We start from the raw sequence: 25,302 nt of genomic DNA, 5'->3' as shown, positions 1-25,302 counted from the left end.
CGGTCTGAAGTCTGACAGCACCATTTCTGATTTGTATTAGCAAAAGTTGACTTTTTTGGGGTTTTTTTCCCATGGAATAGCAGAAAAAATTAAATATTCAACATTCATCTAGAATGCTTGAATTTGTTTTCCATATAAATAAGGTTTAGATATGGAATAAAATACAGAAGTAATACAGAAGCTGATTAGTAATCAGCTTTTGTTAAATTATTTTTCATCTTTTTAAAAGTAAAATATGATCTCCCTTTCTTGGTATTAAGTCTTCACGATGTGAGTAGTGCTGCACAACATATACTGAAAATCGCAGCACTTAAAGGGTTAATTGGAAGAGCTAAATGGAATATAGATATTATTCTGGCTTCCTATGTAAGATAGATGTTATTTAAAATCATAAACACTCTGAAATGTATTGAAAATTCTTTTCAATTAGTGATATTTAATAATAAGTTAAATTGTCAGTCATAAATCAAGATGTATAGCCTGAGTCTAAAGACTCAAATTAGTAAAACAGAAAAAAGCAAAGGAAATTTTCTGACAAGACTTTATTAAGGCTAAAATTTTGTTGGTTTTAATATAGATCGAGACAGAAGTTTTGAAGAAATGAGATTGGTGGTCTCTGTAAGAGGATACCAGGTCCCAGACGTATTCATACCTCATCCTCCCTCTTTCCTGCAGTAACATAACAGCTTTTCTGCCCTGCCTGACACATCTGCACCCTTCCTACAGCTGTCCACAGGGAAACAGTGCAGTCTTTCTTTGCAAACTACATCTCTTCCCCCAAATTAGTAAATAGTGTGTAATCGTGTTACTTTTAAAATACAAAGTGTTCTCTGTAATTTCTTCACAGTGATTAAATAACAGAAACAAGAGAAATTAGCAGTTAAGAAGTACTCTCAGTGAGTATCAGTATTTTCTAAGTACAGACAGTTCTATTATAGAAAAGCAACAGAAAAGGAAGCCCATGTTGCAAAGTGTACAGTGTTACGTCAATAACTTTTAGATAAAATATTTAATTATGCTCTCTGAGCATCATTGCCCAGGCTTTCCCCAATCCATTCCAAAGCCATCCGCAGATTAATTTCATGCTAATTAATGATCTTTAGTCTGTTTTAGAAGTTGTTCACCACAAATTTGAACTAAGAAGAATTTTACACAGAATATGAGATAATACTTGGAGAAGCTTATCTGTGTTTTCCTTGCCACACACCCAAGTTACACCCTAGTAAAGCTGTTGCCCTACCTCTGTCAAAAGCAAATTGGTAACTCAAGGAGATTCGGGATGTCATTGCATTGGGAGAAATAAAGGTTTAGAAGTCTCTTTAATGACTCACCTCCTAACAGAGCCATGTTACACTGTTTAAGGTAATAGATGTCACTGTGTTATCAACTGAAAGAAAGCAGTATTTTCACATCTTCTTGGATAATGTATTCTCAATAAAGAAGAGGAACCAAAAGGAAATTTTGAAGGCTTTATGCTTAATGCGAGTAGTGCTAGTAATGCTGTTACTTCATACAAGTAGTGCCAAAAAGCATTTAACCTCAGAGCAAAGAGAAATAGTAAAATTCAATTATCATGATGGAAAGATCTGTAAAATAAATAGCAGAGTCCCACCTGTACAGGTGCAGCAGTATATTGGTGTAAAGGAAAGGATGTCTCAGTTTTAGTATATAACTACATATATAAGACTATAATTTTCTCTAGCAGTGATTAAAGCACCCATTTGGCTTCACCCCCTTGGTAGCCAGGCCTCAGTATACAAGTGTACCACAAAATAGAGCACAGGAGAATTTGTGTGTTAGTAGGCTGATGAGGTAACCTGTCTGCTGTGGCAGGCACTTCTCACAAACAGCCTTTGGTGAATCAGCAGCATTGTAAAGCCTTCTGCAAAGACACTTGTCACTTGCCATATTACAAAGTTTAGAAGGAATACTCAAAGGCAGAATGAAGCGAGATTATGGGGTGGACAGGGTGGGATTATTGATACTTTCAATATGTATGATATATTTCTACCCCCCTTTCTTCCCTTTTCATTTTCTTCATTTCCAGAAAAGAATCTTTATATTAGTCTTAAAAATCATTTAGCCCAGGATACAAAAAAAAGCCCCAACAATACAAACTGAATCTTTGAGGGTAACAAAAAGTGTGTGAGCTTTCACAGTTTTCCCATAACATTAAAATAACATCAAAATTATTTATTTACAGAGTCTTCAGATAGTATTTTAATTGTTATTTATTTCATGTGCTATTTTAACTGGAAATTGTCAGTTAATATATTTATCACTCATTGTGTCAGTCTTACATACCACAAATCAAGCAAGTTTCAGTGAAAGAACTCCATAATATATTGCTATGAAAAATAATACATTGGATCCTCAAGAATAAAGCTGTGACTGATTAAGCATTCACTTATATGGTGATAAGCATAAATTGTTATATAAAAATGAAACTGCCTTTAAACAAGTAAGTGATCCAATCCATTTTAAACACCAGTCCTTAAAAGGGGAAGGTCTTAGATGTAAACCCAATCCCTATTCTGCTGACCATACACATCTTTGAACATATTCAGTTTCTGAGAAGGCAGTGACACAGTTTTCTTACTGTTTATGTCTCTAAAACACAGTCAACTTGGAAGGTCATCATCAAAACCCACTCTCCTGACATGAGTAGTTTTTGTCTTGGGCTCCTTATCGGATTTGTTTTGACAGATAACCACTGAGTGAAATGACCAAATATCAAGTTTATTCTTGATATGAAAACTTATGCAACAAATGCAGTAATTTCAAAAAATAAAATTATTCCTGACAATAGCTACATGGAGGCAATGTAGTCACAAGGTCTTTCCTGAGCAAAACCAACACTCTGGTCCTCAATTTTACAAGCTTGTTTGGCAGGTTTTACCAGCTGGGAAAAGCTCCTCTTGATGCTTTCTCCTAGTGCACAGCTTCTGCTCTCTGAGCTTCATTGTCCAGGCTTTCCTCAATGCTCACTGTGCAGAAGAAGGAGCCACTGTTTTGGATCATAGCAGCATGAGAACAACACTCAGTTTCTGCAGTACCAACCAGTAATCTGTTTCAGTGGAACTCCTAATTTACACCAGCACAGAATATGTCCTCCTCTTGTAAGTCTGGAACCTCGATTATCTTTCTCTCCTACCTTGATATGCAACTATTCTTTCTGCAATACTGGGATGTTCAAATCTGTTGCACCCTTCATTTTTTGGATTCCTTGTTCACACATGTCCTTTTGCAAGAAAAGGACTCAGTGTCAGAAAAAAAGAGGACAAACTCCATGCTGTGCAGAGCTCTTATCAAAAGATCATTAAAAAAAAAAACAGAACAATACAATGCATTTGCAAGGACCTATCCCTAGATACAAAATATGTTTCAAATTAAGACTAGAAATGACTGCAACATAAAGAATACTTTGCTGACTAGAAAATCTGGTAAACTCATGTCTTTTACAGATATATCTATTGCATTCTATTTTAAAGTGGCCAGGTTTCATGTTTTCAGCCACATATTCTTGAAATTGTCTCTCTGACTGTAAGCATAATATTTTATGGTTTTTATAAATCTTCACTTGCTTGGACATTTTTTCTTTCTCTTTTCCAGTATTTCTCTTGCTGGTATTAAAACACACAATGTAACATAACTTGTTAACAATACCTTCTACTTTTCCACTGTGATTTCCTGACTTGTCAGAATCTTTCTAGATACGGTTTCCCTTAGGCTTATAGAAAAAAAAAATTGTAACTATTCCAAAATTGACAGGGTTTATATGTATATATTTATGACTTGTATATATCCTAGGCTCCTGGTCTGTTTGCTTGCCAGCATGATTGATTGACTGTGTCCTGAAAGTTGTTTATGAAAACCGGCAGGCCCCGTATTCGTAGAGATCTGCAAACGCCCGAAGAAAACCCAGAGCCTGGCAATCTCAGTGTTGGCTCTATTCCTGCAGCCGCAGATAGGAGTACTATTACGGCGGGGCTTATAACTAATGCCGGCGGCGAGCCGCCCTTCCTCCTCCTCCTCCTCGCCCTCGGGCTGCAGCTGAGCCCCCGCAGCCGGAGGGATTTGCCCGGTCGCCGGCCGCGGATGGCGGCCAAGCGGAGCGGCCCTCGGGGATCGCCAGGGCGACCCGGGAAAATTAATCAGCTTGTCCTTGCTTAGGCTCCGCGGAGGCGGGGGAGCGGGGGGGATGACGAAGGGGGGGAGTGAGACGGGTTTTGTTTTTTCTTCTCCTGTTTCAGGAGGGTCCCCTGTTCCCCCAGAGTGACAACCGGGTCATTTCACAGCCACGTCACCTGGAGCAAAAATAAAATGATGAAAAGTAAATTGCCCGCGGATTGAAAAAGTTTCGTCCAATGCTTTATTTATGTTAGAGCCCCGCCCCGCCCCACCCGTCTCCACCTGCCAGGCCCAGGGCCGGGAGGATCCCTGCCCTACCCCCCCATCCGGGGGTCTTTTCCATGTGGATCCCATTATCATCATTTGCTCCTAGCATAAGGAGGATTAAGGCGATTAGAATGAAAATAATTAAATGATTTTTCAATTCACTCCTTCATGCAAGGGGAAAGAGAGGGAGAGACAGAGAAGGGAATATATCTGGAGAAACAGAGATAGGGGCTGTGATTCCCTTTTGAAAGAGAAAACTTTTAAAGGAACGGAAGGAAAGGGGGGAGCCCTCGCAACTGACAAGTGTTTTCCAAACACCAGATTAATGCTGGCCAGACCTTTGTTGCAACGTGGCCCCACTGTTTTCAAATAGGTTTCCCAACCTGTAATTGTTAAGTTCTTGCACTGAATAATGAAATCAAAATAAAAACAAAAAATTCTCGGACGCTTTGGGGTTTTGTTATTTTGGAGGTGGGAAGATGAAAAAAATCTCTTGGGGATGGAGCAGTTTATTTCTTTGTTTTGTTGTTTGTTTTTTGGTTTTGGTTTGGGTTTTTGTTTTTTTTTTTTTTTCCCTGTTACAAGCAAAATTCCTCTATTTCATCATTTGGAATGCAGCCATATTCCTGATGAAAGTATTTAAACATTTAAAAACAACAAACAGCTTTTAATCTGATAAAGGGATAATCGTTCTGTCAGCTTCTTTTTCAATGAAAGTGCTCTAACAAAACTGCTTATATCCATATGTACACAGTCGCGCTTTGTGTTCATTTAGGTATCTTTATAAATCCGTACCTCAGTACGGAAAACAGTATTAACTGTTTTCGTTTGCACGGATAAAATTTAGAGATTAAACCTGTGTCTGAGAAAAGGCAAAAATTCAAAGGTGAATTAGTTACGAGTACCTTTGCTTTCTTCTCTTCCTCTTCCCCCCTCTCCTCCCCCAAGGTAACCTTAAAATTCCAGAGCATATTAAAATACAGTTGTCCACCTGGGGAAATTCGCGTGAGATATTTTCAAAGACAAAAGGAGATCTTCCCAAGGACAGTGGAAGTTGCTCTGATGGTCGCTCCATCTGATTTTGCCAGCTGTGCCTCGATGCTTGCCAGCCCTGCCGCGGGGTTGGCCGGGAGGCAGGACAGGGCTGCCGGCAGCGCTGCCTCGCCACGAAACTCCCCTCTGCCTTTGCCCGGAGAGGTAAAGTCACTGCAACCAGCCTATTAACTTCAGATGGGCAGAGACGGTGACATAACACATCCCTTTACAGCTTACAAGGAGCAAAACTAAAATTTAAGCCTCCTGAAAGGACCGCTGCTGATGGAGGTGGAAGGCGAGCCGGAGATATGCAGAAAATGCAAAGTTTACAGCCCTAATGCCTCTGGTACCTGAAGGCACAGCGCAGGAGTGGGTAATTCCTTTTACTCATTACTTGACAACAAGCAGATCAAAAAGAAAATCTTGTAGGAAGGACTTCAGGATCTGCAGGAGAGAATAATATTCCTGTGCTCCTTTCATACCCGAAAATCCTAACATAAACATGCTCATAAGATGCTCTGCTCTCACCGGCTTTAAACACGTCTGCCCACAGGCAACGCTGCGGTTTGCTTTTAAAGGTTCTTCTACATCTGGAAAATTGCCCTGAGGGGTGCTGTTATTTTTAAAATAATCGATCTTTTAGGGTGAAATTTAAGTATAGACGTTTCTTTGAATCAACGAGGAGAAGTCCCGCTTGTTGTCAGAAGTTAATTTTCTGCTATTAGAGACGTTTGTAACTTAAAATATTTTTCTTTCCTCTATAAACGTTATTGGCCTGCTTTCATAGTTACTAAAAAATTTATCCGGGAGATCGAAGGCTGAAACCCGGCATTCATTTGGCGCTAACTCCTTTAGTAAATACTTGTTCCTACCGCGTAGCGCCCTTTGCCCGCTAGGTCTCGCCGCCAGCCCGGCAGTGTAATTCCTACCCGCCGAAGCAGTCATTAATGCCAAACCTGCGGCTGCGAGGCTCTTCTCAGTTACCAATAAAACCTTTACTGCGACTCGCCTCGAAGCGTCTTTAGAGAGCGCTCTTGTAGGCGCCCGGTGCCTGAGCGCTGTTCTGCCTAATGCCTCCCTTCCTGATCGCATTACCGGCCGCTCCCCCGGTACTTTTTATGGGCAATAAAAGCTCCCGCAGGCCCCGGGCTCTTCTCCGATCAGGACTCAGAGCAGGTGACCGAACTCGCGGTTTTTCTTTTTCTCCACTTCAATACCTCTACTTTCCTCCCCTTAATTTCTTCATGAAGTCACGCACGGAGCTTCGGAGGGGACGTGGAGTGCCCGCGGTGGCCGGCAGCAAAGGGACCGCGGGGCCAGGCAGAGCCGAGGAGAAGGAGGACAGGAGGCGGAGGGGCCGCGGCGGGGGCGGGCAGCGCCGCGCACTCCGCGTCCCGGCGCGGCCCCGCGGGGACACACAGCTGGCGGGGACAGGGCGGCGGCGCTCCCCTGGATGCCAATGGCCGCCTCCCCATGGCAGGTCCGTGCGTTCAGAAAATGACAAGGAGGGAAAAAGAGGGAGTATTTTAATATAAATATTTTTTAAAATCACAAACACACGCAGAAAAACTCCCACAACAAAACAAACCACCAGTCCAAACAAAAAATTCCAAACAACAAAAACAACAACAACACAGCCCCAACAGAAACCAATTCTCATTTACCTTTCGTGGCCGTGAAGGTTTCTATGGTCCTCCCTTCTGGGAGGGATGGGGTCGCCTCGGAGATGCCCGACTCGTCCGCTCCGTGTGTCCCCTAGAACGACACAAAGCGCGTGTACCCCGCGGTGGCCCCGCACACGCTCCCCGGGCTGGGGCTCGGCCTCGCAGCCGGGCCGGGCCCCCCGCCCCCGCCATATAAGGCGCTCCGGGAAAGCCCCGCAGGACCTGCCGGTGCCAAGCGCTGTCCCCGACACTTCGGGTCACCCAACCCCGCCTCAGCTCCTTAAACACGGGGAAACCCTCCTTCTCCAGCCCTGGTGGGTTTGGTGTGTTTTCTGTTGTTGGGGTTTTTTTGTTGGTGGCTTTTCCTCCTACGGGTACGTACTGAGGCTGAGCTCCGCCAGCCCCTCCCAGCCAGCTGGGGCTCCTCGGGCACCCCCAGAGCCGCGGGAGCCCCTGCACTGCCGAGGCGAGGGTCAGGCGCTCGGCCGGAGCGGCGGGGTGGCCGAGACGCGTCTGTCTGCTGGGTGTAGGAGTCAGGCTCGATGGAGTCCTCCCTTACACGGACATTTGATTTAAATCTGCCTCCGGGAAAAAAAAAAAAAAAAATTCATAGGGAGGAAGGGGGGGGGGGGGTGGAAATCAAAAGAACACCCAATTCCAAAGCTGACAGGAGCTACAGACACCAAATACGTGTAGGAATGGGAGAAAGAGTAAAAGTAAATAAATCTCCGTTACCTAATTGAAAGGCAGCAGCGAGCCCTTTGTGTACACAGGGCTTCAGGGAGAGGAAAGCCAGAGCACGGGGAAAGCGGGGGGAGCTCAGGGGCTCCCCTTGGTCCTGCCCGCGGGAGATTTCCTTTCGCCCGGCCGTCTCTCCCATCCAAAGAGAGACAGACAGAAAGAGGAACAAAGTGTTAGGAGAAGCGCAGTAACTGGGGCGAAGGGCTGAGCGGCGCGGAGAGCTGTCCCGCTGCGGGAAGGGAGCCAGACTTCGCCGTGCCGCTGGGGAGGAGCGGGAGCGGGACGCTCCTGCAGCACCAGTGGCAAACGGGCAACGAAACTGGAAAAGTGCAAACAAACCTGGTGAAAAGAAATAGCACTTATGGAGTTTTTTCTTTTTAAATGAGTTGCCATGGCAAGTGTATTTGCACACGTTTCTCTGCATAGAAGCCAAAGGATAAAACTGTGCCTTTGTCATTCCAATCTAATATGATAATTGACTAAAAAAAAATCTCAGGTCTTTTTAGTGTCTAATGTACAACCACAAGTTTTCTCCCTGCATTGAAAACCAATGCCCAATAATTCCCCAAATTTAGAGGATAATGAATATGATCAAACCTTTTCCTTGGAACTGTGAATTTATTCACAGTGCATTTGTTTGAAGAATTTAGCTCTTTAACTTCAGGAAGTTTATAATACCAAAGGATCCTCTGGGCACATGCTTTCGTGTAAACACATGCAAATCAAACTTATTCCTTCTGTTAATCCTTCGTTCACCCACAGTAATAGCAACTGTGTTGAACAGCTCCAGTTTTATATATCTTAGTGTTCTCAACATAAAAATATACTGATAACCTGCAGTTTGCAGTTTTCAGTGTTACTACAACATGCAGAGCAACTCTGAAACATTTCCTTTCCCAAACACGACCTTTCAGGTACCCCTCTCCTTAGTACCAAGGGGAGCCTTTCCCTATGAGTCCCAAACTTGTTTGCAAAAATTCAACCTCTTCACAAGTCAGCCTCTTCCTGGACACTGCTTCCTGCATCACTTCCATAAAAACATCAGGCTGATAACTCCAAAGACAGTATAACCTGTTCCATTAATCTGCTTCAATTAAGAAAGAAAAGCAGTCTGTTAACAGATCCTGAAACTAAATGTACACATGTGCGTATTTCTAACAAATACCACTTCTTTTTCTGATACCTCCCTTGTACATTGTGGATGCAGTCAGAAGTGTCTTTCACAACTGGTGTGGAATATTCTTGATGTGCAGGTGCATATCTGGGTTGAAAAGGGCCTGTTTAGTGTCATCAGTGCTATCTAGAGCCATGCATACACTGCTAATCAGATGGTGCAACTGCAGTAAAGCAATGGCCTCTCAGCTTACTCTAGGCCATTACAACTGTGACTGTAGAAAGTCTTCAGAAAAATAACTGTCACTTTAATCTACTGACATAATTTCCTATCATCTTCATTTTCCAGATACCAGAAATAGTCTTTTGAAAATGCAGTTTTCATGTAGAAATACGAAGCTGATGAGATAATAATTTTAAAAGGTAATTTAGTTTTAAAAAATTTTAGTTTTAAAAAATATGTCCCTACTCTCACGAGATGTGGAACCAAAAATATTTAAGGTGACTGTTTAAAAATTTTTTAAAATATTCTTCTTACTCAATTTCTCATATTCACACTTTTAAAATTAAAGCATGGATTTAATTGTTAGTTAATTTATAAGGTTTAGTTATGGAAATGTTTTCAGACTATTTGATGCACAGACAGTTACAGCCTACAAGAGATCCCATTGGTGACTTCCAGTCCTCCTCAGGGAGCACAGCAGCAGTTTTTCAGTAGTTAGCAACATTAATCAGTAGTCTACATCCCACAGTTTAAAGCAGTGAATAGGTAAGGTAAACACATATAAATCCTCATGTCTTAGAGAGAAATCTTGCATTAGTCTGTCATATGAAAGGGCAAGAAAAAAAAAAAAAGTGAAGAAGGCAAAGAAGGCCTTTTGAGGCTCTATTATCAATACGGAAAATTTCCACACTAGTCCTGGCACTAGGTGAGAGAGTGGCTGAAGAACTGGCTACTGTGGGTGAGGATAAGCTCCTTGGGCAACTGAAAAGGGCAAGGTCAACAGAGCACTCACAGCAGAAATTTTATGCCTAAGAAGAAGTAGAGGGAGAAGTGGCTACTTGTAGGTAATTGTAGTGTCAAGTCTGGCTACCCCAAATCCTTACATTTCCCTCCTATTTTTCTGGGAGGCCAATCAGATTGTCCTTGAGTCCCCATCAATGGCCCCGAGCGGTCCCTTACTGCTCTGTGTGGTGCAATGACAACTCTGGCACAGGACACTGCAGGAGCTTTCCTGAAAAGTCAGGAGTGGGTTTTACTGCTGATTTCTCAAAGTAATCTGATCTGGTGCTTCACCTTCTAAGTTGATACCATTTGATTTCTCTTCTTGAATCTGCACAACTGAATATGCAGGGGAAAAGGGATTTGAGAATTATCGTGAAAGCCATTTTAATGGCTGGACACTCATTTTTCTCATCTTCCTGAAGTCAGAAAACCTCTTGATTTGATACAGCACATACTACCTAGATACTGGAGAGCCGATTCCTAAAATGGTTACATAGGACTTTGCAAAATAAAAAGACACAGCCCTGCCCACCATGTTTACACTGGCCAGAGGGTTGTGTTTTATCATCTAACTTCATCCCCACTCTGGACATTTGCTTTCTACTCTGAGGGGCAGGCACTGACATTTCTTAGCCAAACTAAGATCCCAGCTCATTGCCTGATGTTATGTTGCTGACAAACCCAGGGGCAGCTACTTCATCTTGCGGCACGCAAACCGGAAAAAGCAGAGCAAAAGTGAGGCTGTGTATGCCAGAGAAGGACTGAGGTGCTCTGTGAGTGTGGAGCTGGGTGAAAACTTGGGCAGCACCAACAGCAGCCGGACAAGTACTTGTGGCCTTACTTTTGGAAAGAGAAAGCGGAGTACCAGATGGCAGTCAGCCAGAAGAACTGAGATCTAAACAAAAATCTTAAACCAAACAAACAAAACCAAACCAAACAAAACCATATATAGGCAAGAAGCCTTTTGGAGTAACGTAGATTTCATTAAGAGGTATTAAAAAAAAAGAAGTTGCCTGTGGTGTCTCTTTCTTTTCCAAAGGGCACATTTTACCAGATATCTGCAACAAAAAATACCATAAAACATTACCTAGCTTATTCAGAAATCCACTAAGGGGGGGGGGAAAAAAGCTTTCTTCAAGGGGAGTTTGATGTGCTGTTTAGCCTGCTCTGTCATTTTTCTTGTCTCTCTTCATAATCTCTATGCAACCCAGAAACAGCCAGTAAAAAAGAGAGACCCTCTGCTTGTTTAATTACTTCCTGAAAATTTGACAACTACTACTTCGGTCTCATTGGATAATCTACTTTTAAATTACCTAGTCTTTCAAAGACAGCATAATTTGAGTACATTTACTTCCCTAGCTATACATCATGCCTATCAAAATTAAATGCTTCCAACATACCAATGCAGGGTTTTAACATTTTGCTTCTGTAATACCTTTAACAGTAAATTTAACTTTTGAACAGATTTTCATACCTTTAGCAGTAAAGCACAGCTAGAAGGGGATTATTTTTTTTTTCTGGTGACAAAGTAATATTATGTAAAAAAATTTACATAATTTTATAGCAGTTTATAAAATGCAAAACTTGGTGTCAAATTTTGTGGTAATTAAAAGGTTTTCCTTTATTCCCTCTTAAGACAAAATCTATTTTATTAGTACAACTAATTTCTGAACAAAATTTTTGTCTACATATAATCAAAACTATAAATGTTATCTCAAAAGAATTAATACAATTTCCACTGAATTTTTTTAAGACTAAACTATTCAATGTTCTCCTTTAGCAGACTATTCAACTGCCATTTTAACTGGTGAATATGTAATTTTTTAGAAATTCTGTTTTTCTGCGATCTGTATGATTATTTCTCCTTCTTTATCAGAAAACCAAAAATGATCTTAGCAACACGCATTGATTATCACCAAAATATGCAATAAGCACGTATTCAGGGTGTGGTCTCTGCAGGGTGTGTGTGTTTTTCAAAGCTGAAAGACTACCCCACACAGTACCAAGATTCCTCCTGTAGAGAAACGGGAAGTGAAAAGCAGTCACAAAACCAGACCTCTCCCCCAGATATTAACATCGCTTTTGAGCATTCCTCTCTCAGGAAACGCTGAATTTGAGGTTGTTTTTTTCTTTTCTTTTGTTTGTCTGTAGTGACACATGTCAATAAGCCCTATTTTTAAATGAGAACAGTTTTAATTGCAGGAGTGCATGCAGATCTTGTGGTGGATCCTCTAGGCATAGGCACCACATATGTGTGTATGCATGCAAGCCAGAAGACTGTCTACAGCACATGTGCAGGTCAATCCAACATGAGCAAAACCAAAAGCAAAGGAGGTAAAGAAACAGCACGTAAAAAAAAGGAAAAAGAAAGAACCCCCCCCCTTGCTTCTAAATCATCACAAAGACTGCAATATCCTGTTATCTGTTGTAGTAAATTCATATACAAAAATAAAGAAACAAATGTTGTCCTTCTGTGAAGGGAGATAATAAAAGATTGATTCTTCAAAAAGGAAAAAAAAAAAAAACCAGACAGAGGAGAGAAGAAATACGTTGTTTTAAGCTATACTCAAGAAAAGCACAGACTGACTGACATAACATTTAAGCAGCCCAAACCTCTTGATATTGTCTGTTGAAGTTGTCTTATGGAGTAAACACTACAGACATGACATGAAAGGCAAGTAAAAGGTTACCACTAACCTGTTTCTAAACCATGCCACTGACCTAGTGAACATAAGATTTCTATGCTGATCCTATTTTTTTTCCTACTACAGAGCTGAAAGGGACTAAAATATACCAAATGAATATACACTTTTTTGTGGAGTCCATAACAAATGCATTTTATCTTAAAGAAAGATTACTGCTCACCAAGGATTAGTCTTGATTTAAAATATTTATCCTGAATGCCTCCTTAATTCTGTTATTATAGTTGCATAATTGTAATTAGATAGATATAAGAAAGGCAAAAGCATCAAGTTATAACATTAAATGATGATAAAACAGTGACACCACTTCAGACCCCAATATTTTTTAGTTTAATGTCAAGGAATTAAAATCAGTTACCTACCTGTTTCTACAATTCTGGTTTCTGATTTCATTGATTTATCAGCTGAAGTTCCCTCCTCTCTCATACTCTAAACACATTTACATGTTCAGGAAATATTAAAAAATTACAAATCTTATTAAAACTCACGAAACTTTCACTGAAATACCATATAAAATAAGAAATAGTATGCACAAATAAGTCTTCCTCTACTCCAGGATCACAGCAAAACGTAAAAAGTGAAAACTGATGCACAAGAAAATTTTTAGGCACTATTTACAGAACTCACAAGAATAATCTTTGGAAACTTTGGAATATTTGGAAAGAATGACTGTGAATAAATAAAGAAACTTGAAAAGTTAAGGCTGCTGAACAAAATCATTAGAGGTTTATGCCTGTAGTTGAACTCTCGGGATCTTATTTAGCCCCCTGTTGAAGTCTGGCCAACAGCTCTCAGTAATGTTAGTGGAAAGTGCCCTGCAGGTTTGAAAACTACAATACTTATTGAACTGCCTAGCTAAAATGTTTGGTCAGGCAGAGGGCACATTAAAGGCAGGGAGTAGCCCTCCATATCCTAACATTTGCACACGTGATTTCAGTGTAGTTGGTCTGCTCCCGTGCATGGTTGATGCTATTTTTCTCTGTGGGTAGCACAGTAACAGTTTTTACTGTTATATGTCATTCAATGGCACACAGAGATTGGCTCTGCTTCTAAACATTTTATTATTTTTTGTTTTATTTTAACGTGTTGATCAACCTGAGTTGGTACATTAAAAAACACAAACCAAAACGTGGTCGTTTATTTGAATGTAGTGGATTTTGTAGTTAGTTGATTTTGCATAACCACTGTCAAATTTAGAGAATAAACTTCAAATTTCTGTGAAAATATAAATTATGCTATTTATTTATTTAGAAAAGTATTTTACTTACTATCCCAAGTTTGCATAATATTTAAGGTCAGAACAGTCACAATAGAATTAAATCACTCTTCTGAATGAAGCCATGCTCATCCAATGATTTATAAAAACGGATTTGATCTTAAAAATCAATCATTGTAAATGAAAGAATTCCAGGCAACATCCCACCTGGAATTAATATCTAATTAAGTCCTACAATCTCTAAAGGAAAAAATAAAACTTCTTAGTGACTTATGCACTGTACCTGGCATTTTCAACTTTTCTTATATAGAAGCTCTTATATGGTAACTGTCACTCAAGATCTATACTTTTGCTTCAGTAACAGCTTTCAAATTCATGTTGCACTGGGTATCCCTTTAAAATAATAACTAGCCATTGCTAAACTTCTGATCCATCTTAAGAAGCTTGTACTAACATTGGTTTTCCTGTAGAAGTTTAATCCAGAATTTCTTAAAAATACCTGAAAAGATAAGTTGTTCTGATAGTGGTTTACAGTATAAATAAATAAAAGTATAAGAAGTGGACATTTCCTTTCTTGCTTTTTGTATGATCTTGATTTTTTTCTTGTAGTGTGAGAATGCTATTTGCTATCCTCTCCTTAAACCACATTTCTCTAATGGGATATTGCAGGGTTGCTGCACAACAGCCATGTTCCCAACATAAAAGCAATTTTCTCCATTTGAAATCTCTCCTTGTTTCGTGCGCACTCCTCGGGGCAAGGCCCAGGTGTGAAATCTTACTGTAGTGAAATACATTTCCCAGTGATCATTGGGAGAGATCACTAATATTGGGTGATTTTTTGATAATCTGCAATAAAAAGCCCATTGGGCGAGGTTCCTCTTCCCCTTAAGGAATTTCTTTTTACTTATTTATTTTTTGACTTTGAAAAAGGGTAAGAATTATTTTTTTAAACAACTGGCTGCAGATTAAAATTAACACTGTACATTTCAATTATTATCAATTCATCAGGGAGCCAAAAGAATTGGTATATTTTTAATTAAAATATTTTTATCAGATAACCTAAACCTCTAAGGCCATATATTTGATTTTAATTAAAAAAAATTCTGCTTGTGATCATTGTTCAGAATTAATATACCAAATAAAATATGGGAAGAAAGGAGGTAAAGGGAGGTTATATAGTGTTACCTGATAAAAGGAGACAGTAATATTTAAAATGAGGTAAGTGTTGCACCGATTTATGATGTATTTTATCTTCTAGAGAAACCCTAGTTTATCGTAGTGTCGTTCAGTTCGAAACGTCAGCTGTATATCTTTCTGCTTTTGAATGTAACTCTAGGTTGAAAGGAAAAGGTTTGCAGTGATGTGATGTATAAGCAGATCAAAAGCTTGGCATTTTTTCTGGGATAATTCGCTTTGATATTGAAACATTTTTGTTGTCAAAAATACATAAATATTATAAATATCTTATAAATATCTTGAAAGAATATTAATTAATAACTCTTAACATGCCTCTCATCTTCATGGTGCTGTACAAACACCTATTAATCAGAAAGGATGAAAATGTTCCTTTTGTTTTAGTCCCCACTCAAATTATCCTGTAAACATCCTCATCACTAACCCAGTAAGCACCAGAATGTGTATTTTTTTCTTTGTTTCAAAACCAAAACAAAATATCTTCATTCATACTCTGCTTTCCTTTGTATCCATAACATAGCTGTGTCAGGAGCCTAGCCAGTCAAAAAAAAAAAAAGTCTAACTTGTAAGATAACAGGGCCAAGCAAATCAGCCTCTAAATCCCACACTTAATCTAATCACTGAAAAGCAAGGTAGCAGCCCAGCACCAGGCTAAGATGGGTGTTACAGCTGGGGAACACAGTGGGGAAAGCAGAGGTGGCACTTGGCATCAGCTCCATGCTGTGCACAAAATGAAAATGCTTTGGCTTTTAAGGGCATAAGTGAATGTTGCACTACTAAATTTTTTAAACTAAAATGATGTGCTAACCAGGATTCCAGAGCTGTTGTGACTGAAGAAGGAAAGATGTCACTAACCTGCAGATGAGCAGGATTTAGCTTTTTTCAAGGTAGCAGTTCCTGTCTTCCATTGGCTTCCAAATACCAAAGAAGCAATGACATGTCACTCGGTAAATAATCACTATTGGTTCTCATCTCCTAGGATTATACCAGTTGATCATTTGCCATTCAAAATCACAAAAATAATTGATTTCTGGTCCTAATGCTTGAAGGCATTTATCCACCCCATTTCTCTGTACATACCCATATATCCAATGGGGACTACATTTCATTTTTTTTCATAGATTTAGTAGTATATATACACTTTGAAGAAATTAACTGAAGGAAAAAAGATGATCTTCACTTGTACTGTAAGTGAGTTCCTTTGCTTTTTGTAAGCTAAGCCAGTCCCCCTGAGGACCATTGTTTATTTCCATTTACAGAAATTTGTAGGAGTATGTCAGCACAATTTATTAAAAAGTGCCAGCCTGAAGTCTCATGATCTTCCAATTTCATCTTTAGAAAACAACTTTTGGTCTTGTTTAGAGTATATTTATTCATTATAGTGTTAATTTTTTAGCTTTCATAGCTTGTTCCCAGAGTAAATGAGATAATAGCTATTTTAATCTATAAGCCATTAACATATTTGCCTCATGAGACTCCAGGGTCTGGGCTGTACATTTTAGTGTTAACATCTCGGATGTAACTACAAGAAAATAAATCATTGTTAAACCAGAAGGATTTGGTTTATTTTCACTCTTAAAAAAACAAAACCAAAATCAACCAAACAAAAAAGTCAAACACAAAAAAAGAATCCACAAAAACACCACCACCAACAAAAAATTCCCACAACAAATTTTTCCAACTAAGGAAAAGAAGAAACTTGCATAAATCTGCCAGGGACTCAGCTCACAATTTAAGCTCATCCTGGTGGATAAGGAATTAATAAATAACTGTTGAGCACTCATATACATTCTGGGGATTTAAATTAACATAATTTTGACAGCAGGGTTTTATTTATGCATATGCAATCCCTTAGCTTCTCATTACATCAACTTGTTGGATCCATTGGGTCCATTCCAAACCAATCAAATGAAAAAGGAGGGTCTCCTATCAGATTAGGGTCTTTTGGGTTTGGCCTGTTGAAGACACAGGTCTTGAAGACATTTTCAGACTTTCTCTTGGACAGGCTCAGATACCTTGGAAGTTTGGAACAAATGTATAGACACCACTTTAGGTTTTAATTTTTGTCTGTTAGTCTTCCACTGAATGGCTTTCAGGTTGTCATCTGAACCATTTATGCACACACCCAGGCAGATGCACATACATGGATACACACAAACATGTAGAGTGTGAAGACTTATATAGAAAATTAAGCATTTGCTTTTCTGATTCCATATCATGGTTCTGAAAAGGAAAAAAAGATCTACTTTCTTTCAAAGCTTCCCAGGACAAAAAAGATTCTTGAAAGATCCAAATCAGAGCAGTGACCAAGTTCATTACTGATCTGACAATGAAACAGAAAGCATCCCTTGAATCTCTCTTCAGTGGGTCTGTGTTAGAGAAGCATCTCTTTGTCTTCTGTTCAGTAAGTTTCTATTAAGCTAAAAATATATATAGAAATTGGCAATACTCAGTGTTTCACTAGCAACAATTTACAGTTTATTAAAATATTTAAAAACAATGAAACAATAAAATATGTTTGTACAGGTGCCAAATTACTGTATCTTTCCCTTTCTTTTCCTCTTTCAGAAAAAAACATTATGCTTTTCTGAAACACTCTGCTACCCTGGTGAAAAAAAGAGCAAATACCTTAACAGGATCTCACTTTTCCCTTGTTCACTCTCTTAAGCAAATTGACCCTGGAGTTTTGGCAGCTGAGGTATATGGAAAGGAAGTTTCCAGACAAACCCCTCTTTTGCCACCAGGAGTTGGGTGGAAGACAAATTTGCAGGCCAAATTGGTCCTTCATAACTGACTGGGGTGTACAAATTATAAAGGACTCCAACATGCACATCAAAAGACACCATGAATCACCAGGGACAAGGATAATTTACCCCTGCACAATTCCGAAAGGAGAGTTTTGACTGACTTTTACATTTTACCATAACACACTCTTTCCCTTGTGTTTTTTACTATTCATTTATTCATAGCATCCTCCAAACCAAAAAACTCACAAGCCTCAGACATTTGGCACTACAGTAGCTGTCGTCAGCCCCAACACTTTATCACCTGTGCTTTACAGAAGGTGAACCTGGAGCACAGAGTCTGCCATTTACCACAGTCAAACGAGCAAGTAAGAGATCTAAAAATAAAGCTTCCTCTCAAACCTCCTCTAGCCAGCTGCCAGGGGTCTAGGTGCAGATCTATATTTTTCCAGTCACAGAGTGTGCCCTTAGAATCAGAGGGCAGCAAAGAGCCTTTCTCATTTAAATCCATTGCGATTCCAAGAAAGAGAATCTTTGACTTGTTTGCTATGCTTCCCTTGACATACTGCCTCCAGGGCAATGTTCAAAATGACCTTACATAACAGTTTACATTCATAATCCATCACTGCAGAGGGAAATCAAAACAACAGACTCTTTCCTGCTTCATTATGAAGGGCTGCTCTTGTTCTATGTTGTGTCCTTGGGAAAGAACCAGTGATGAAGTCAGATTGGAACTACGAAAAACACAGAAGACCTCCACCCCCCAAAAATAACCCTTGTACAATGTGCATTTGCAAATTAACTACACCTTGGCAACGTGCATTTACAAAGTAGTTGCAAAAATCAAGTGGCTCAAAAATTAATAAAGCAACTTTTCTTCAAAACTTAAAGGCCTCTTAATACTTATCAGGTGACAAATCTTACTGAAATACCTCAAGTATCACTTTTAGAAGATTCTAAATATTAATGTATGCACACATTATGCTGTTTCTGTATGTTAAAATTACATTTTTTTAACAAAGACTGCATTTAATACAGATTTCCCTTCCAAATTCTTTCTTCACCTCTCAATATAATATTTCAGAATCTTGCAAAACAATGTTGTTACTTACCAGAACAGAAGAAATCTCACCATCTCTTAACTTGAGGCTGACAATGAAAGCCCCCTACATTTTACTTCGCAGACCAATTAAAAAAAACATTTTTACCTCAAAAAGCGAGTGAATAAACAAACATGACACAGCAAGTTTAGAGATAAGAACTCAATGAATTGATAAAAACCTTGAATTCTGTAGTATTTTTACCATCACCAGATCTAAAACAGTTTTGCTAAACAGCTCCCCTTTGGTAAGGGAAACAAGGATGGAAGCTGTACAATAATTTTCAGTGCTTCTTGATAAATAGCAAAATAGCTCAGTGGAAATGTTCAACTTCTCTATGATTAAAAAAAAAACCTTTAATGTAGTTTTTGTTTACTGTGTCATAAGTGCAGTGTTGGAAGTTGTTGCCAAAGAATCATTGGAACAGGCATCACTAAGGCAGTGTCAGCCAGCCAGCTCTTTGAAAATGATTCAGTTCCCCTAGTCTTATGACTAAAATAATATGCAGTGGCTCCAGCCCGAAGCCTGGTTAATACATCTGTCCAGAACACATAATTACTTGGTCATAACATTCCCCCGGCCACCAGCCAACAAACCAATCAGCATTTCTTCTTAACTCACTAGAATTTTTGCTGTGTCAAACTGTTTGATCTCTAGGTAGTAAAAATGCAAAAAATGGAAGGACACTGCACTGGAAGGTTTTAATTTAACATAGTTTCTCATGGAAATTAAATCTGAAGAGAAACATGTTTTTGTTGACATTGCTAGAGTTGAGATTTTTTTAACTCTGCTTCAGGAATGATATTGACATATTTATCTTGCAGCTTTTTTCTTATCTCTTCACCATTACATTCTGAAATGTAATCTCCCTTTCATTAGTTACTTTCACAAAAAAACTTCATGTTTATGAGAAAGTTAAATGATACCAGCAAACTTAACAGGCCACTATGTGTGCAACTATCAAGTTATCAGCTATGCTTGATTGTGTACACTGTGCATGGAAATGAAACTGAAAGATGTGAAAAAGTCTGTATTTACACAGATACTACTATCCACAATTCTTTAAACTCTATTTGTAAGTGCATATGTTTGATTTTCTGAAGCTTGATTTTGTAAACTCTGATTATTTTGTAAACTCCTAAGGCACTTTGTACCTAGAAAAGTTTTATATTTACTTCACCAGGACACAGGATCAGAAGAACACTAGTGTTATACTTGCTTCCTATATCATGTGCCAAAACCACACTCAGGAAAGCACTCTATGTACATTTCAGAGTGATTCAATCTTTTCTCTATGCAGATATGGTATTTCTAAAGCAACGAAATAAATTGCTACATTTCCTACTGTGAACAGCTTAGGCATTATACTCAAACATGCAACCTTAAAGAAACTGCAAAATTTCCAAGTTCATACTATATTTATTGGCTTAAGTGCTGTAGTTTCACACAATATCCTTTTTCTATCAGTGTCTCTAGACAAAGAACATTAGCTCGTGGCCAATACTGAGACTTAAAGGCACTACAAGAATACAAATAAAGAACTTAATAAATTTCTGTAATAGGTTTTCTCTCCCTAAGTCACAGAAGGAGGAAGGACTGGGAGAATCCCTCTTTCAAAAAGAACTAGGGTGTGGTTGGAGTTGATTTTCAGAGAAACTCAGTTGATTTCCTGTCACAGGCTTTGCAGTTTATTTCCTATTAGTATCAAATCTCAGATTCAGCACCTTGTATGTGCAAAAGGGGAATTTAAAACAGCCAAAGAGCATATGCTGAATTCTTGGCGTAGTACAAGACAGGGATAGTTAAATATTTCAAGGGTCTATACATATGTTCTATGAGTGTTAATAATAGTATAATCCATTTCAACATTAACAAAGATTGTATGTATTTAGAGGAAGAGAATCTGTGGCAGAACTGAAAAATGTTTAATTATAACCAAAGGATGCCAAGGATCCTTTGGTGTGGTTCTTACCATGTGTATCAGCTTCTACTTGAAATCACCGTTACTTTCCTGAGTCTAAACTTTCAAACTATCATGGGTAAGAGCAAAGCTAACTCTTCACAACATTTTGAGCAAATTGAGAAAACATTTTATAACTTTATTTTTATAACTTTCATTCTCCAGAGGATACTTAGAAAATATAAAGGCTGGTGTCTTAAGTTTAGAAATGCCACAATAACATTGCCTAAATTCATGTGACCTACCCACATCAGTTGCCTCTTCACGCAAATGCATTTTTATCTAGCTTTAATTCTGTGATCCTGCATTAGATTTTCAAGAGGATTCCTGTGTTATTTGGTGAAATCATGATACTGCATTTTTTATGTCTTCTGCATTTATTGTATCTTTAACAATTACACAGAGGCATGTTATCCAGCCTTGCTTTAAATACAAAGCTATGAACTCCACCCACTTCCACCTTCCTCCCTCACACCCAGCTTAACAGAGTATTTTGCAGATTTATTTTCATGCTACCTTACTATTAAGAACCAAGAACTTACTGGGTATTTTTATTCTCACAGAGAAACAAAAAAATTCATCAGGAGAAGTCATAAATTTGTAAGATAATCTTCACATACATAGTAGTGTGAAAAATTTGACTATGTACATAGGTTCACAATGTCAGCTCTGAACAGTTTCAGCAGTAGTATTGAAGGTCCTGGAAAACTGGCCACAGGTCTTTAATATTAGTTAAAATAAGAAATTATGAAAATAAAGTAAATATCTGAATGAGAATACTAGCATTTGTATGCTTTGCTGTTGCTCTCATCTACAGAAGTGAAAACACCCAAAATTCTTGTGTGTCCCCTAAATGTGTCTTGGGTACATTTATACAGAAAATGTATAGATATAATTTTTTTCCTGAATGTTTGTTGCTCCTCACAACATCATAAAATTTCAATAAATCCCACCTTGCCAAAACACCAACTAACCACAGGCACTGAGATATCCGTTACCCTCTCCACTAGCAGTGAGGAGAGGCACCTGGAATACAAATTCCCCTCTGGAGATGCCTTTCTATCAGTTGTGGAGTTCAAAGCTAACATAACTGAGGTAAGGTGAAGGTAATGTTGTCTCAGCTAAGGTTACTTCAAGTGAAAGAGTTAATTTCCATCCTTATGGGGTGGTGGGGTGCATGCAGACCCTCTCACAGGATGCTTTGTTGAAGCATGACAACCACAGCAATCTCCCATCTCTCTCTTTCCTCTGCTGCCACTCTTGGCAAAGGCAATATTTATCCTTCTACTCAGAAATGAAAATGAAAGCTGGTGCATGGCAATAGGTACAGTATGATGCAAAGCATTTCATGTCATAGCAAAACCAGCTTAAAGCCAGCATGCCAGTGATGATATCATTCATAGACAACAGTTAATTTGGAAAGTGGAAGGGAGAAGCCAATATCTCTGGTGTGATGTGATTTTGTACTGAAAAGCCCTCACATAAATGCACACGTGCACAGGAATGGAATTGAAAGCACTTAGTTTGGGGACTGAACACTAGAAAATGTACAGCTGGAAACCGCTTTCCATTGGTTGGTAGATAATTAGTTTTATTCTTTGTTATTGAACATCTAATAACATTTCCTGATTTTTGCAGTCTTAAGCAGCAAGCTCAATACTAAGAGTGCTTCTTATCCTTCTGGAATATGCATCTTTTCCAAAACATTTATCATAGTTTGTTCTGGTTAAAAAGAAAAATCTTAAATTACTATTGAATACACCTTTGACTGAATCCAGGCTACAATGTAATAAGTAACTATGTATTCTGGATGAACTCTAAAGGGCTTCTTACAGTTATATATTCCTCCCTTCATCAAGACAATCCACTGTACTTCAGGCAGTATACATATATTGCAGTCTGTGTATATAGATGCTGTATATATTACTGCTTCCTTAAAATAACAAGCAGAGTCATGAGAAAATATAAAGAATAAAGATGAAAGACGTAACTGCTTAGTTTGGAAATTAAACATAAATTAAGGTGGAAGAAATTCTCATTATTTACTTAGGGCCTGATCCAAAGCTCTTTAAAGTCAGTGGAAAGAACATCAACCGCACGAGGATTTAAAATGTGACACTACAGTTGAATGCTTTGAGAAAATGTCTGGGAAAGCAGCACCAAAAAAAAAAAAAAAGCCTACTTAGAAGTGGGGAGGGAAAGGGCTTCCTGGATTATCTTACACCATTTTTACCTGTGGGACAGTCTTGATCTCAGCTTACAAGGACATGCATTGCTTTATTCCATCTGTGCAAGAATGAAGCATGTTAAAACTTCATGGCACTGGATCAAGTGTAAGAAAGGGCTAGAGCAGGAAATAAAATACCTTGGGTAATAGTCACATGAGCACTGCAACTAGGGCAGCACACCTCAAAGCAGCTATGTCTGTGACCTCTAGTGAGGTAGAAGCACAGTATCCTGCAGCTCAGGGCAGTAATCCGTGCACCACAGGTTTGGGAGCACCACTGGCACACTGCATGTGTCAGGAGGCCCATGCTGCTGAAACCGGTGGAGATCAGAGAAATTAGCAACCAAAGAAAAGGCACTGCTTCTCAGGATTTCCAGCATCCCCTCCATTACTATCTACCATTTCCGCTGACACTAAACAGTGTATCCAAATACAGGATGAGACTTTTGAGTTTGGATGAAAGGAAATGAAGGAAATTTGGTTTTCCAGCTCTTTTGCTTTTCTGTCTCATTGCTCATATGTTTGTCCTTTGAAAATTTTAATTAAAGGATGAGTTCTCTCCACTAACCAGTCCATCCATGATTCTGACTGGATATTAAGTTAGAATTAAATTTAGCACACCACACAACTGATGTTCAGATATTATTTTTTGAGCACAGACCCCATGGAGCACCCACACAGAACACTCCTATAGACATTTTAATGTGTTGGAAAGTACAGAGCATTCCATTTGTATTCCAGGACAGAGAAAATCTGCCTTGAATGTATGTAACACACTTGAAAGTAAGTCTCCAAGAATGCACAAAATTATAGGATGAGGACAGGTTTTCACATACTTTTTCCAATTCCACATCTACAAAAGTGTGAAAGTCAGTGCTGAATAGCCCTTAAAAAAATTCCCTCAAAGCTTTCTTCTCATTCACTATTATATTATTTGCTCCATGACCCTTGCAGTCCATAGCAATCAAACTAATATAACTTACAGTTCAGTGAGACCTTGTATAGTATGTAGCCTTGGTCCCGTAATTCCATCAACAGAAAGTATGACAAAATTAGTAGTAGAGAGACCATTGATTGAAAAAGACTGGTTCTGGGTAGTTGTCAGAGAATCACAGAATTAAATAATTAATAAAATTTACTTTATTTTATAAAATTCTGATACTACACTTTTCGTGCTCTGTTTTTGTTGTAAGTCATCCAAGGAAAGAATAAAGAATGAATTTAGTGTTTGCTTGTAAAATCACTGGAAACAGAAACCTGAGCCAACTGAAGTTTAACAGTAAAGAAATTTACTCACCACCACATTGCTACTGTTTAATTGTTTATTACTTTGAAAATGTACTCCCAATAGTAACATTAAAATCTGGTTCTAGGCCAACCCAGGCACATAAGGTAGAGCTGGAAAAGATCCAGTTAGTTTACAGCATCACATTTTGCAATGTCAAAGCAGCAAAAATTTCCTTTAGATTCAAGGACATCATAATACCTTGTTTAAATTAAATGCTGAAAATATAAACAGTCTTAGATAATTTTTTCTCTTTTCTTTTTAGACTCATCATAGTGGAAACAGTTTCCAATATATGGATAAAACTAAACAGACACAGCAATATTATTCTGGGAAAACAAACTCTCACCTTCAAGATCCTGTGCCCACCCTGCTGAGTCAGTTGAGAAGCTCAGCTGATTAAACTTCAGCAACCAAATTTAAAGAAAAACTTCCAGAAAAATGTTAGCAATGCAAAACAGGTGTGGGGAAACCAACATTCACATAAAGAGCAATTTTCACAGGAAACGTAGGCTCTTTGACTGCCAATTCTATGTATGGCATCTTCAGGTTTCTCCCTGTTCCATTCATACTAGAGTACCAAGATTAGTGTTTGGTTGCCCAAATCAACTCCATGCCTTTTTGGAATGTTGTAAAGCAGTCTCCTAGGAGACAGCTATGACATTTCCCTCAGCACTTGATCTCATAATTCTAGTTACAAACAGAGACTAAGACAATATTCCTTGACTCTGGTAACAATTTCTTCCCCAAAATGCTGGTATTAGCACCTCCACCATTTTCACTACAATGCATCAGAGCATGGTGGCTTGTACACTGTGTGAAGAAAGCAAGGCATTCTTTGAACATCCATTTTGCTCCCAAGTTAAGAAACGTGTTCAGGAGTTCTCAGTGTAATATCATGTTCTGCAGTGTAGTTC

At 38.8% G+C, this 25,302-nt stretch overlaps 1 long non-coding RNA gene across 2 annotated transcripts; it reads right to left on the bottom strand.

Moving 5' to 3' along the window:
* Positions 1-22,448: 22,448 nt before the first annotated feature.
* On the bottom strand, positions 22,449-24,989 carry LOC128806554 (uncharacterized). Of its 2 annotated transcripts, none has more exons than XR_008436862.1 (4): positions 24,735-24,989; positions 23,282-23,411; positions 23,107-23,159; positions 22,449-22,595 (listed from the first exon to the last, which is right to left on the bottom strand). It is a non-coding gene; the product is annotated as an uncharacterized LOC128806554 (long non-coding RNA). The 2 variants fall into 2 exon arrangements; XR_008436863.1 differs by having other exon boundaries at positions 23,282-23,408.
* Between the last annotated feature and the right edge of the window lie 313 nt (positions 24,990-25,302).

The sequence above is a fragment of the Vidua macroura genome, chromosome 4, assembly GCF_024509145.1.
Source record: "Vidua macroura isolate BioBank_ID:100142 chromosome 4, ASM2450914v1, whole genome shotgun sequence".
Taxonomy (NCBI): Eukaryota; Metazoa; Chordata; class Aves; order Passeriformes; family Viduidae; genus Vidua; species Vidua macroura.
The sequence above is the reverse complement of the archived record's forward strand: the minus strand, read 5'-3'. Positions and strand labels throughout refer to the sequence as shown.